This window comes from Girardinichthys multiradiatus, chromosome Y (genome assembly GCF_021462225.1).
Source record: "Girardinichthys multiradiatus isolate DD_20200921_A chromosome Y, DD_fGirMul_XY1, whole genome shotgun sequence".
In the NCBI taxonomy this organism is placed as follows: Eukaryota; Metazoa; Chordata; class Actinopteri; order Cyprinodontiformes; family Goodeidae; genus Girardinichthys; species Girardinichthys multiradiatus.
The window spans coordinates 4,055,627-4,071,605 of NC_061818.1; the positions used below are offsets into that span (position 1 = coordinate 4,055,627).

General features: G+C 42.8%; 2 long non-coding RNA genes across 2 annotated transcripts; both read right to left on the minus strand.

Annotated features, from left to right (window-relative positions):
* Positions 1 to 269: 269 nt before the first annotated feature.
* On the minus strand, positions 270 to 8,216 carry LOC124864605. The gene is made up of 2 exons (XR_007037326.1): positions 6,861 to 8,216; positions 270 to 630 (listed from the first exon to the last, which is right to left on the minus strand). It is a non-coding gene; the product is annotated as an uncharacterized LOC124864605 (long non-coding RNA).
* Positions 8,217 to 8,712: 496 nt separating this feature from the next.
* On the minus strand, positions 8,713 to 15,863 carry LOC124864836. Its single transcript, XR_007037372.1, has 2 exons — positions 15,768 to 15,863; positions 8,713 to 9,321 (listed from the first exon to the last, which is right to left on the minus strand). It is a non-coding gene; the product is annotated as an uncharacterized LOC124864836 (long non-coding RNA).
* Between the last annotated feature and the right edge of the window lie 116 nt (positions 15,864 to 15,979).

A 15,979-nucleotide genomic window follows, 5' to 3' on the forward strand; every position in this document is an offset into this window, starting at 1 on the left:
CAACAGCTACCAAATATTTGACTGTGTTGTGTGAATAATAGTGGCTGTATGAGTCCAGATTTTTGGGTTTCTGTAAAAGGCTCTCACTGCAATCTATAATGTATGTAGTATTCGGAATGTTCTTCTTGAAGGCTGCAGGCATAGTTGCTTGAATAGCTCCTCTTGGCAGCCATGGAATTTATGGTTGGAAATGTTCCTCCAGTCTGTCTAACCAGTATGAAATGATCTTGCAAGCCATGCTATGTGATATATGAAACTGGCGGCTTAGGTCACCTATTACACAATTACTCTTTAATTTCATAAGTGTCATAAGGACTTGATCTCGTACAGGCATTGTAAATTCATTGTTTTCATATCCTTCCAGGGTTGACACAAGACTGTTAAATGTTTCTAAGGCTATACCAGTGCACAGCAAAGTGTCTGCGTCATTTTGAAGAATAAAATATGCAACTTCGTCACAATGAGTCATCTTGTCCTGGAGATCTTTACTGCAAGAAGTGTTGCTGTATTTATGATCTTGTTGCGAAGGGTCCTCCCACTGTGTGTGGACTGAGTGCAGATGTGGCTCAGGAGGTTGTGTGGAGATGCTGGCCTGGTCTGGGATGACTGAAGGTGAATCCACAGTGCGCGCTGGATAACACAAACATACAATCAAATGTACACTCATGTAAGCTCGGTTAGCATAACAGAAACTGTAAAGTGTCAATTAGCTTATTACATGTTATGAAAAGCTATTCTGGGACTGTTAAATGAACCCATATACACTTCTGCCAGCATGCGACTGGTGTTAATTACTAACCATTTTGTCTTTAAAAATTATACTTGGCTGCTAATTAAATATTTGATTTCCCTTTGGGATAAATACAGTATTTTTGAATTGAACTGAATTAAAAACATACTAACATCCAGACTGATGAAAATGTGAAAACGAGGACAAACTACATTTACAATTTCATTCACCGGGAACAAATTTGGCTGTTTTGTTGATGTTGCTGGAAGCTGTCTGGCTCACAGAGGTCAGGATGAGCTGCCTTCTTTTCTTTGGTGGAGGTAGGTCATAGCCCAATTAAAGCTCAAGGTGGGGCTGTAGCTCTGTGGGCTTTTTATCAATAAAATAAAAGGAGCAAACATAAACTCTCTTCGGGGGGGTATTTGAGTTTTAAAGCTGCCAGCCACGCTCATTTCCAATAGAGTACGCACTGTACTCTATGCCGAGGAAGGAGAATTGGGTTAGGGTATGGCGATAGGCACGGACAGGCCTTTCGAAGTTGTTGATGTTCAAGACAAAATGTTTCTAACTCATTTTTCAATTTTCTTGAGTTGTGACAGCCAACAACAGCACAAGTTGAACCCGAACTCATATACAAACTGGTTAAGCCGCCCGTTACAGCACAAATTAACAGAATTTGTCGTTAATTCTAGTGGTTCTACCTTTGGGTACCCTGAGGTATAAAACCGGACAGCGGAAGTAGCGGTGTGTCATGACAGCCTACGTACGCTCTTACAGAAACTTGTGGATAGAAGACATTAGGAAATTACTTTGAATCTTTACAATCAAAAGCTTAAACAAGTGAATTCAGTGAGATTTTTAGATGTCATCTTTGATGAAAAATTTACTTGGAAACAGCAAATAGAATCTGTTCAAAATAAGGAAGCTTGATAGAGAACAAACACAGGAGTTGAGAATATGTTGTGGAGCTTTGAGATCATCTTCTTTAGCTGCTTTACAAGTTGAGACTGGTAAACTTCCTTTAAGGGTTAGGGTTAGGGTTAGGGGTTGAAGAATGAAGCAAATGTATATATACTGGATAAACCTTCAGGGACATAAATATGGTCATCCAACAAAGGCTGTACTGCAGGACTGTTGGGAACATAATAAATCTAACTACAATAGCTTCGAATGGGTTGGGAATATGAAAGCTCAAAATTTAGGTCTGACACAGTTTCAGTATAGTTTTACTGTTCCACAATCACCAATTCTACCATGGTTATTTAACACACCAGTAGTTGTCCTGCAAATAGGAAAAATACTTAAAAAGGAAAGAACCCAGAATGGGTTATAGTTAAAGAATATTTTGAAAAGTTTAAAGAAGACCTTGTAATATATACAGATGGGTCTAAAGATCCAAATAGTGGTAAAACAGGGGCAGCTGTGTATATCCCGCATTATAAAGTCATGATTAAAAGAAGAACAACAGACAATTTAGCACTTTATTCAGTTGAATTAATTGCTATTATATTAACTTCTAAATGGTTGCTTTCTGATAATGTTAAGGAGGTAAATAGATCTATAGTTGTATCAGATGGTCAAGCTGCAATTTTAAGTATAGAGTCTGGAAAATCTTGTAGATTAGATTTATTGTTTAATATATATCACTTATTGGTCCAGTTACATAATAGAAACTGATCTGTTAGATTTGTCTGGATATCTGTTCATGTAGGAATCAAAGGAAATGAAGAAGTAGATTTGTTAGCTAAGCAGGCTTTAAAATTACATAGTATTAACTTAAATATTCCTCTGAGCAAAGGAAAGGGAAAATCTATTATTCAAAGCAAAATCATTCAAATGTGGCAGGAGCAATAGGATAATCATGATAATGGCAGGCATTTATATAATATTCAAAAGACTGTGGGGGGTAATAGAAGTAGGGATGGAAGTCGAAAAGAAGTGATTATATCACGTCAGAATTGGTCATACAGGTCTTAATAGTTCTTTTTTTCGGATAGGGAAACATGAAACAGGGACTTGTATTTATCGTAATTAGATGGAAACAGTGGAGCATGTTTTCTTAGAATGTAGCAAATATTCAGAAGAACGTCAGCATTTAAAGTCGGTTTTAAACAGAGAGGGAAATGCACTTTCTTTAATTAATATTTTAGGAGAGGAATCAAAATCTGTTAGAAATCAATTAAATTATTAAAAAATATTAGGATGTTTAGTCGATTTTAAAGTATGAACATATATGTATATGTACTTACATATTCATTCACATACAATTTGTGTGTGTGTATGGGTATGTACACTCATCATTAATGTGAGTAAATTAAGTTCCCTCTGACTAGCAATGACATCCGCACTCCAGTCCGGTAGATGGCGGTAAATGCACCTAAGTTGGTTTGTCATCCGGCAATAAAAACAGAAGAAGAACAAGAACAAGAAGAAAAAGAACAACAACAACTCCACAAGGCTTTTTGTGCAAAGAGGTAGAATATGGCTACGTCAAGTAATTCAGCTCCTGCGCCTGTGCCGAAAAAATGTAAAAGTAAAATGTAAGTATCAAAATAATTTATGTTTTACTAAACTTTATGTGTGTGAATACAACTGAATTTTGTTCTGTATTCAACAAGTCATGAAACTACATATTTTAACAGCCGAATGTGTCGTGCAATTAGTTTTGAGTGTGAAAGATCTGCATTTAAAAGTGTACTTCATTCGTTCGTTCGTCGTCTTCCGCTTATCCAGGACCGGGTCGCGGGGGCAGCAGACTCAGCAGAGACGCCCAGACGTCCCTCTCTCCAGACACCTCCTCCAGCTCCTCCAGGGGGAGCCCAAGGCGTTCCCAGGCCAGCCGAGAGACATAGTCCCTCCAGCGTGTCCTGGGCCGTCCCCTGGGCCTCCTCCCGGTGGGACGTGCCTGGAACACCTCCCGAGGAAGGCGTCCAGGAGGCATCCGGTATAGATGCCCGAGCCACCTCAACTGGCTCCTCTCAATGTGGAGGAGCAGCGGCTCTACTCCGAGCTCCTCCCGGATGGCCGAGCTCCTCACCCTATCTCTAAGGGAGTGCCCGGCCACCCTACGGAGGAAGCTCATTTCAGCCGCTTGTATCCGTGATCTCGTTCTTTCGGTCATGACCCAAAGTTCATGGCCATAGGTGAGGGTAGGAACGTAGACCGACCAGTAAATTGAGAGCTTTGCTTTTCGGCTCAGCTCTCTCTTCACCACAATGGACCGGCACAGCGCCCCCATTACTGTGGCAGCTGCACCGATCCGTCTGTCGATCTCCCGCTCCATTCTTCCCTCACTCGTGAACAAGACCCCGAGATACTTAAACTCCTCCACTTGAGGCAGGAACTCCCCTCCAACCTGAAGAGGACAAGCCACCCTTTTCCGGTCGAGTACCATGGCCTCGGACTTGGAGGAGCTGATCCTCATCCCAGCCGCTTCACACTCGGCTGCGAACCGCCACAGCGCATGCTGTAGGTCTTGGCTAGAGGGGGCCAGCAGGACCAAGTAATCTGCAAAAAGAAGAGACGAAATCCACTGGTCCCCAAACCAGACCCCCTCCGGCCCTTGGCTGCATCTAGAAATCCTGTCCATAAAAGTTATGAACAGGACCGGCGACAAAGGGCAGCCCTGCCGGAGTCCAACATGCACTGGGAACAGGTCCGACTTAGTGCCGGCAATGCGGACCAAACTCCTGCTCCGCTCGTACAGGGACCGGCTGGCCCCTAATAAAGGGCCCCTGATTCCATACTCCTGGAGCACCCCCCACAGGGCATCACGAGGGACAGAGTCGAATGCCTTCTCCAGGTCCACAAAACACATGTGAACCGGTTGGGCAAACTCCCATGAACCCTCGAGCACCCTGTAGAGGGTATAGAGCTGGTCCAGTGTTCCACGGCTGGGACGAAAACCACACTGTTCCTCCTGAAGCCGAGGTTCGACTATCGGTCGGACTCTCCTCTCCAATACCCTGGCGTAGGCCTTACCAGGGAGGCTGAGGAGTGTGATCCCCCTGTAGTTGGAACACACCCTCCGGTCTCCCTTCTTATAAAGGGGGACCACCACCCCAGTCTGCCAGTCCAGAGGCACTGTCCCCGACCGCCACGCAATGTTGAAGAGGCGTGTCAACCATGACAGCCCTACAACATCCAGAGACTTGAGGTACTCAGGGCGGATCTCATCCACCCCCGAAGCCTTGCCACCGCGGAGCTTTTTAACCACCTCGGTGACTTCAGCCTGGGTGATGAAAGAGTCCAACCCCGAGTCCCCAGCCTCTGTTTCCACCACGGAATGCGTGATGGCAGGATTGAGGAGATCCTCGAAGTACTCCTTCCACCGCCCGATAATGTCCTCAGTCGAGGTTAGCAGTCTCCCGCCCCCACTATAAACAGTGTTGGCAAAGCACTGCTTCCACCTCCTGAGGCGCCGGACGGTTTGCCAGAATCGCTTCGAGGCCAACCGGTAGTCCTTCTCCATGGCCTCACCGAACTCTTCCCAGGCCCGAGTTTTTGCCTCTGCCACAGCCCGGGCCGCAGCACGCTTGGCCTCACGGTACCCGTCAGCCGCCTCAGGAGTCCCACAAGCCAACCACAGCCGATAGGACTCCTTCTTCAGCTTAACAGCATCCCTTACTGCCGGTGTCCACCACCGGGTTCTGGGATTGCCGCCACGACAGGCACCGCAGACCTTACGGCTGCAGCGATGGGCAGCAGCATCGACAATAGATGCAGAGAACATGGTCCACTCGGACTCTATGTCTCCAACATCCCCCGGGATCTGGTCGAAGCTCTCCCAGAGGTGGGAGTTGAATACATCCCTGGCCGAGGGCTCCGCCAGGCGTTCCCAGCAGACCCTCACTATGCGCTTGGGCCTGCCGAGTCTGTCCGGCTTTCTCCTCCTCCAGCGGATCCAACTCACCACCAGGTGATGATCAGTGGACAGCTCAGCCCCTTTCTTCACCCGAGTGTCCAAAACATGCGGCCGAAGGTCTGATGATACGACAACAAAGTCGATCATCGACCTCCTGCCTAGGGTGTCCTGGTGCCAAGTGCACTGATGGACACCCTTATGTTTGAACATGGTGTTCGTTATGGACAATCCGTGACTAGCACAGAAGTCCAATAACAAAACACCACTCGGATTCAGATCGGGGAGGCCATTCCTCCCGATCACGCCTCTCCAGGTGTCACTGTCGTTCCCCACGTGGGCGTTGAAGTCCCCCAGCAGAATAATGGAGTCCCCGGGAGGGGCACTATCCAGCACCCCCGACAGGGACGCCAAGAAGGCAGGGTACTCTGCACTACCACTCGGCCCGTAGGCTGAAATGATAGTCAGAGACCTCTCCCCAACCCGAAAGCGCAGGGATACAACCCTCTCATCCACTGGGGTAAACCCAAACACGAGACGGCTGAGCTGGGGGGCAACAAGCAAACCCACACCAGCCCGCCGCCTCTCCCCGTGGGCCACTCCAGAGTAGAAGAGAGTCCAACCCCTCTCAAGGAGATGGGTTCCAGAGCCCACGCTGTGCGTGGAGGCGAGCCCGACTATTTCTAGTCGATATCTCTCGACCTCCCGCACAAGCTCAGACTCCTTCCCCCCCAGCGAGGTGACATTCCACGTCCCTAGAGCCAGCCTAAGCATCCGGGGATCGGGCCGTTGAGGTCTCCACCTTCGTCCGCCACCCAATCCTCTTTGCACCGGTCCCTCACGGTTCCCCCTGCAGGTGGTGGGCCCACTGGGGGAAAAGTGTACTGCCACATTAAAATGCATACGGTAGTTATTTTTACTTATAATAATTGTACTTTTTTTTTTCTTTTAAGGGACGGATTAAATTACTTTTAATTTTATCCAATTTAGATCTGAAAATGACCATCTGTTTACTGGGCACAGGAATGCCTCCACCCAAGGCTAGAAGTTTATAGATGTAAACAATAGAAACATAATACGTAAGTATAAAGCAATAAGTGTTAAGTATATATGTCTCTTGCAGTGAAATAATAAAAACAATGAGATTGGAGGAAAAAGTGACACTGCAACAATGCAAAACAAATTGGTAAAATCTTAAAAAGAAATACAAGGTAAGTTGCTTGATAATTTAAAGTGCCTCTGTGATTGTGTAGTATATGAATGTATTACTATGTTAAGGACTTGTCACTTCCAAAAACTGGGTCAGGGACAGACGAGGGAGAAGTGACTGCAGCAACATGGATATTTTATGCAGCCATGCATGAAGTTATAGGCCAGAAGCCATCAGTAAATCCAGTCAGCCTATACTCTTCAGGGCCAAACAGAGTAGTGGTCAGCCCCAGCCAGACGGAAGATGATAAGGAGGAGGAGCACACAGCCACTCTGTCAGCAGTAGGATCAGTGAACTCAGAGATCGGCTCACCAGAAAGTTCAGCAAGTCCCCCTCCTAAAAGGAAGAGAAAGAGTGATAAGAGTGCAGTAGAGGGCCTTAGGGAATGGTGTGAAAACCTGGAGAGGAGGCAAAAAGAGATTGATGACCGGGACAGAGCCTGGCTGGACCATTCACAGGGACAAATGGATAAAATGCTAGATCTGTTTGGGAGACTTGTTGATCACCTAACCAAGTAAAAACTGTGTTGTCTAAATAGTAAGCAGACGGTTTAGTTTTATTTTATCTTTGTTGAATGTGTTTGATATATTTGCACTTTAAAATGTCTTGCAAGTTAAAATGTTCTTTTAAAAAAGAAAGCAGCAAGTGAAAGTGTATTTGTTCTGTTTTCTCTGAAAGTGGCTGTTTCCGAAAAAGCCACCAACCATTTATGCTTCCTGTCTGCTCTGTTGATGTTTTACTCCACAGCAACTGTGGATGAATTTGTGATAAGTACAATAAACAAATATTTATGAAAAATATCAAATGTCTTTATTATTGTAAACGCATTTTCGGTAACAAAAACAGTGTCACAACAAGGTGCTGTCATTGTTGAAAGGTGTTGGATGGGTGCGAAAACTTATCATTCATGTAAAAACTTTGTGCTGTAGTGCAGCTGCATTCCACTTTGTATCATGCTCTGGTATGCAGCCCTCCCTATCATCGTTATCTATTTCAGCCTCACACACACACACACGCACACACACACTAGGCTGAATCGCATCCCGTGGGAACCAGCCTCTTTTCAGCCTCACACACACACACACACCCTGTCTGAACTGTCTGTTGAACTGTGCATATAAATAAAGTGTTAGGGTGTCAAAACTTTGTAGTCTGCACTGCAAAGTGAGCTACCCTTGCTGCAAGTAAAACTGACTGTATCGTTCTTGCCTCTGAGTTGACTTAATAATACCTAACAAAAGGCACACAATATATATGTAAAAACATAGACATACAATATTTCAGTGAAGTATATGCTTTAACATTACTATCCATGCATTTTCAATTTGTGGTAAAAAAAAAATTATGCATTTTTATTATTGTATCTTCAATATTTACAAAAACAACATTAACCAATTCAAATCATAAACATGTTAACAAGAAAAATCAGAACAAGAGACTGACTAAATGTAATCATGTTCACAAAGATGTGCCTCTATAGCAAGTGGTGCAGAAATCTGGGCAGAGAGTCTTGCTCTCAACATGTTGCCACTTGCTTCCTGTCCTGCATCTCCTGGAGGTAGCGGTGGTGGTGGGTGTTGCTCATCAACATCTTCTGGCTCGAGGACATCACCATGGGTCAGGCAGACATTGTATAAGAAAGCACATGCAGTGACGTCTTCAGTGCAAAATGTTATTTTCTAATGCTTTAAACATGGTTGTGTGCCAGCGAGCTTTCATCATGCCAAAAGCTTGTTCTATAACGGAACGTGCACGTGCATGGCAGTGGTTGAATCTTTCTTCAACCCGGCTCTGAAGTGGCTGTTTGTAAGGGGTGATGATGGCTATGGGCCACTGAATGCAGGATATCTGCCATCACCCAGAATAAAGTAGCCAGGTGGTGGGTATTCAGCATTCACATAGACAAGGCTGTTTTTAAGAACACGAGTGTCATGGACAGAGCCAGGAAACCCAATGAAAATGTTCAGAAATCGTGCGCTGGAGTCACAAATAGCTTGCATGTGAATGGAGTAGAAATGCTTATAACTAAAGTAGTCGTCTTTGTTTTGATTTGGGGGCTTAATTCGAATAAGACAGCCGTCCACTGCACCAACAGCTTTGTGAAAAGCTTTGTGGCGGGCTAAACGTGCAAATCCCTCCCCAATGTCCTCTAACTCCTCCTGTTTTGGATAACAGATGACTTTGTGTGCATTTTCCTTTATTGCTTGTGCAATTTGGTGCACAACCCGGCAGACTGTTGACTTTGGCACAGAGAATGCTCGGGCTGCAACTCTGTATGATATTCCATGTGCAAGCCAATACACAAAGACCAAAATCTCCAGTGGATACCCCCAGCCATGATCTTGATCTCTTTTCAGAACCATCATCAAACCATTCATTGAATCCCTTGTAAGGCGGAAGTCTGGTCTGAGATCTTGATCAACATCCAAATACACAGAGTTAGGGTGTCAAAACTTTGTAGTCTGCACTGCAAACTGGCATGGTGGAGTTCAGTCTGGTGTACCTCAGCAGTCCTTTAGCCTGAAATATATGAAAATAAAATATTAAATCAATACCTGTAATTAAAAATATATGGCTTAAATAAGTTAGTTGGGAGTATTTATCCACAATAAACCATCAAATCAGAATCAGAACTGCCTATACTTTCGACCACAAGCCAACAAGATATATATACAGGTCCTTCTCAAAATATTAGCATATTGTGATGAAGTTCATTATTTTCCATAATGTCATGATGAAAATTTAACATTCATATATTTAGGTTTAATGCACACTAACTGAAATATTTCAGGTCTTTTATTGTCTTAAATGGATGATTTTGGCATACAGCTCATGAAAACCCAAAATTCCTATCTCACAAAATTAGCATATATCATTAAAAGGGTCTCTAAACGAGCTATGAACCTAATCATCTGAATCAACGGGTTAACTCTAAACACCTGCAAAAGATTCCTGAGGCCTTTAAAACTCCCAGCCTGGTTCATCACTCAAAACCCCAATCATGGGTAAGACTGCCGACCTGACTGCTGTCCAGAAGGCCACTATTGACACCCTCAAGCAAGAGGGTAAGACACAGGAAGAAATTTCTGAACGAATAGGCTGTTCCCAGAGTGCTGTATCAAGGCACCTCAATGGGAAGTCTGTGGGAAGGAAAAAGTGTGGCAGAAAACGCTGCACAACGAGAAGAGGTGACCGGACCCTTAGGAAGATTGTGGAGAAGGGCCAATTCCAGACCTTGGGGGACCTGCGGAAGCAGTGGACTGAGTCTGGAGTGGAAACATCCAGAGCCACCGTGCACAGGCGTGTGCAGGAAATGGGCTACAGGTGCCGCATTCCCCAGGTCAAGCCACTTTTGAACCAGAAACAACAGCAGAAGCGCCTGACCTGGGCTACAGAGAAGCAGCACTGGACTGTTGCTCAGTGGTCCAAAGTACTTTTTTCGGATGAAAGCAAATTCTGCATGTCATTCGGAAATCAAGGTGCCAGACTCTGGAGGAAGACTGGGGAGAAGGAAATGCCAAAATGCCAGACGTCCAGTGTCAAGTACCCACAGTCAGTGATGGTCTGGGGTGCCGTGTCAGCTGCTGGTGTTGGTCCACTCTGTTTTATCAAGGGCAGGGTCAATGCAGCTAGCTATCAGGAGATTTTGGAGCACTTCATGCTTCCATCTGCTGAAAAGATTTATGGAGATGAAGATTTCATTTTTCAGCATGACCTGGCACCTGCTCACAGTGCCAAAACCACTGGTAAATGGTTTACTGACCATGGTATTACTATGCTCAATTGGCCTGCCAACTCTCCTGACCTGAACCCCATAGAGAATCTGTGGGATATTGTGAAGAGAACGTTGAGAGACTCAACACCCAACACTCTAGATGAGCTAAAGGCCGCTATCGAAGCATCCTGGGCCTCCAAAAGACCTCAGCAGTGCCACAGGCTGATTGCCTCCATGCCACGCCGCATTGAAGCAGTCATTTCTGCAAAAGGATTCCCGACCAAGTATTTAGTGCATAACTGTACATGATTATTTGAAGGTTGACGTTTTTTGTATTAAAAACACTTTTCTTTTATTGGTCGGATGAAATATGCAAATTTTGTGAGATAGGAAAATCATCCGTATTAAGACAATAAAAGACATGAAATATTTCAGTTAGTGTGCAATGAATCTAAAATATATGAATGTTAAATTTTCATCATGACATTATGGAAAATAATGAACTTCATCACAATATGCTAATATTTTGAGAAGGACCTGTATATATATCTATTTATCTATATATCTATTTATGTAGATATATCTATACATATATCTATATATAGATATATATATATCTAAATATATATAAATATATCTGTATATTATATCTGTATCTTTATATATAAATATATAGCAGTATATTTCACTCTCTCTCTCTATACAGGGGTTGGACAATGAAACAGAAACACCTGGTTTTAGACCACAATAATTTATTAGTATGGTGTAGGGCCTCCTTTTGCGGCCAATACAGCGTCAATTCATCTTGGGAATGAAATATACAAGTCCTGCACAGTGGTCAGAGGGATTTTAAGCCATTCTTGCAGAATAGTGGCCAGGTCACTACGTGATACTGGTGGAGGAAAACGTTTCCTGACTCGCTCCGCCAAAACACCCCAAAGTGGCTCAATAATATTTAGATCTGGTGACTGGGCAGGCCATGGGAGATGTTCAACTTCACTTTCATGTTCATCAAACCAATCTTTCACCAGTCTTGCTGTGTGTATTGGTGCATTGTCATCCTGATACACGGCACCGCCTTTAGGATACAATGTTTGAACCATTGGATGCACATGGTCCTCAAGAATGGTTCGGTAGTCCTTGGCAGTGACGCGCCCATCTAGCACAAGTATTGGGCCAAGGGAATGCCATGATATGGCAGCCCAAACCATCACTGATCCACCCCCATGCTTCACTCTGGGCATGGTACGCTTCTTTGGGGCTTCTCCACACCGTAACTCTCTCGGATGTGGGGAAAACAGTAAAGGTGGACTCATCAGAGAACAATACATGTTTCACATTGTCCACAGCCCATGATTTGCGCCCCTTGCACCAATGAAACCGACGTTTGGCATTGGCATGAGTGACCAAAGGTTTGGCTATAGCAGCCCGGCCGTGTATATTGACCCTGTAGAGCTCCCGACGGACAGTTCTGGTGGAAACAGGAGAGTTGAGGTGCACATTTAATTCTGCCGTGGTTTGGGCAGCTTTGGTTTTATGTTTTTTGGATACAATCCGGGTTAGCACCCGAACATCCCTTTCGGACAGCTTCCTCTTGCATCCACAGTTAATCCTGTTGGATGTGGTTCGTCCTTCTTGGTGGTATGCTGACATTTCCCTGGATACCATGGCTCTTGATACATCACAAAGACTTGCTGTCTTGGTCACAGATGCGCCAGCAAGACGTGCACCAACAATTTGTCCTCTTGAACTCTGGTATGTCACCCATAATGTTGTGTGCATTTCAACATTTTGAGCAAAACTGTGCTCTTACCCTGCTAATTGAACCTTCACAATCTGCTCTTACTGGTGCAATGTGCAATCAATGAAGACTGGCTACCAGGCTGATCGAATTTGTGAGAAAGAGTCTGCTGTATAAACCTCCTTCGGTACCTGCGCTTTCTTCTCCTCAAAATAATTATTTGTTGTAGTTTTAAAATCATTTTTAGCAGCAAAAATGCAAAAACTGCGACGGCTCTCGCCATTTTTGATATCGTAGTTACCACGCAGAGGTGCAAGATGATGACGTAACTCCTAGTGTCTCATTTCTGCAATTTTGAACGCTTGTAACCTGGTCACTCGAGCCCTTACGTGCACTTTTACAAAGTGCACACTTCATAGAGGGGCGTAGGGTATAGTGTGGGTATTGGGACAGGGCCATGCATCTGCAGTGATTGGTACCAATAACTTTGTTCTTCCTCTTTTTTTTTTCTTCTCTGTTACCCAGACCCGGTGACGCTGCATAGTCATGTCATCGAGTAAGTTTAGCTAACTATTACTGCCAACCTGGCGCGTCGTTACACCTGGGCGTCCGGGGTTGAAGCCCTGGATGTTTTCTGAATAGCCCCGGACTTCTTGATAGAAGAAAAGTATTAAAAAGATGCAGCCACAAAATGGTATTTGGACTTCACATTTTCATTTAAAAACAATCAATTGTGTTCCATATAATCACCTCCCACTCCACCTAACCTGCCAATGAGTTAAAAGGAGAAGACAAAAAATACAACTATGCACACAGGCAGAGACGGACTCCTTTCTGCATTCTGGTGAAGTCCATAATAGCAGTTCACTCCAGGCCTGTTGACCTGCCTCGTTCATTACCTGAAAAGTTACACTGAGCGCCTCGAACAGGGCTCATTTCAGAACAACCGCGGAGCCAACTGGGGAGTGAGAGACTGATGCGTGTGTGCAGGAACAGGAACGGGAACAGAGCGGGATAACCCAGGAGAAGAAAGCGGTAAAACTTGAATGCTGATTTAGAATGGGCTAATTGTAAGTTACAGCTAATCACTGATTCACCCAGCAAGACATGAAGTGGAGGTTCACTCTAATGAGCATCACCAGGGTCATGATAAGGAATAGAGAGCAGAGGGACTTTCACCTGAGCTACAGGTAAAGTTACATGATCTGTCTGTGATAGAAAACAGTAGCAACATTCTCTGTGAGCTTCTAGCTGGATTTGCATCATGATATCTGGTCATTTACTTCAGTCAAAATAAAAGCATTAAATCCTAACGTAGCTGAACACATTAAAAGTTCGTCAGATCAACACATTGCATCTCATTGCAGCAGCCTGTTCTACATGTAGACAGAAAAAAGTGTTGCTCAATAAACCAGAAAAATATCTCCTGGTGCCAGTGAGACATAGTAGAAAGTGCAAAAGTAAGCCTCAGTTCTCTCTTTCATATCTTCTGTGCTGATTCTACTTCTTCTTCTTTTTGAGATTTTTTGGCGGGTGTCATCAAACGTTTAGATGCATTATCTACAATGCTAGAATGTGGGCCAGAGTATCTAACCGAGCTATTTTATATTCTTGCAAATAATCCCGTTTGTCTTAAAAATCTTATAAATACTCTATCATTTCATGTTTAGCTAGTACTTTAATTTTTCTCTCCTCACCCTATATTTTTCACACTGAATTAGAACATGCTCTACTGTTTCCAAATCCATTCCACAATCACATCTGCCTGTTGGATGTTTACCCAACATGTGTAATGTTTTATTTAATCTTGTATGTCCTAATTGTAATCTTGTTATCACTGCCTGTTCTTTCCGATATTCTCCAATTACTTCCATTTTAACTACAGATTTTTGTATTTGAAATAGATGTCGCCCTTTGGTTCCCTCCTCCCAAAGCCGCTGCCATTCTGATTTTACTTTGTTCTTAATAACAGATTTTATTTCAGATTCACTATATGCAATTTCCATAACTCTATCTTGACTTAAAGACTGATTGGCTAAACAATTTGTAACTTCATTAATTTCTATTTCTTTATGAGGATGAATCCACATGAACTTAACTATTAAATGAAATTGTATAAGTCTAAATAAAATTTCATAAATTTCATATACTCAATCTATATAGCTTTTGGATGAGAAACCCATAATTGACATCAAGAACAGTGAATCTGAGCAGATAAGAACTCTTTCTATTCTGTTTTGTTCTACCCATTGTAACGCCATTAGAATTGCAATCATTTCAACTGTAAAGACAGCTAAATGATTTGATGTTCTTTGTTTCAAAGATATGTTTAACTCAGGAATAAAATATGCAAATCCTGTTTTACCTGAATCTGAATCCTTAGAACCATCTGTATATTACCAGATGGTATCTGTATGTGTTCTTAATTGTATGATGTACAACATCTATCCAATTCCTCTTATCCTTATAAATATGCATTTCTTTATGGATATCTAGATCAACATTAATGCTAGGAAACAACCAATAAGGTGTAACTGAATAGCTGTGCTAAATCTCTTCCCTTGTAATCCCATTTCCCTACCACATTTGTTTGCTGCCCAAGCAAAACAGTCTATTTTTGCATTTCCACTTTCCCAGCACGGCTGTAAAGTTTTAAATGCTGGATGTCTTTCTACCCTATGTCCTTGCAAATTTGCCCAATAATTCATTGTAAACTTTTTTATATCTTAGACGCAAAGGGAGCTCTCCCATTTCCACCTGTACAGCCAAATTTGGAGAGGTTCTCATAGCCCCACAGCATAATCTCAGCGCTTGATTCTGAATTATGTCTAATTTATGTGTCATTGTTTTTGCAGCCTGTTTATATAATACAGATCCATAATCTAATATTGATCTTATCAGAGCGATATATATTGTTTTTAGAACAGTTTTAACAGCCCCCCAATCTGATCCTGTTAAGCACCTCATTATATTCACAATTTTCTTACAATTTCCCTCAATATATCTTATATGGTCACCCCATAGCAGTTTTTAATCAAATAATATTCCAAGAAATCTAAAGTTACTTACTTTTTCTATTTTTTCTTCATACATTTTTAAATCAATTTGTTCAACCTTCTTTCTACTAAATACAACTGTTTTAGTTTTATCTACTGAGAATTTTACCCCCCAAGTATAAGCCCAATTCTCAACAGATTTAATAGCATTTTGTATTTTTTCATACACTAATGTTACATTTTTTTCCCCTTCTCCATAAAGTCCCATTATCAGCGAATAATAATAGCATAATATCCTGATCAACTCCGGAAAACATATCATTAACCATAATCGAAAATATGAATGGAGAGTCGTAGGAGAAAGTGAGTGGGGAAAAGTGATCTGTATGTCCTTGGGTGCCCTAAGCCTATAGCAGCATAGCTGTAGAGATAGCATAGCATAACCGGCATATATGTGAAAAACAAAAAGGCAACTTTTGAGCCTCGTGTTAAAAGTAGACGCACAGCAGCTTACATCTGTTGAAGTCCTGTGATTTGCCAGTGTGTCTTCTTGATTTACCTTAAGAGACGACGTTCTTTAACAAACCACCTATTTCATGATTTAAAAAAACTGATGTTTTTTTTAAGATGTCAGAAAACACTTCTCATACATGAGTTTTACTTTGAAAATCTTCCACCGGATATTTTAGGTTTTCTCACTTCCAGCAGACCTGACAAGATGTTCCT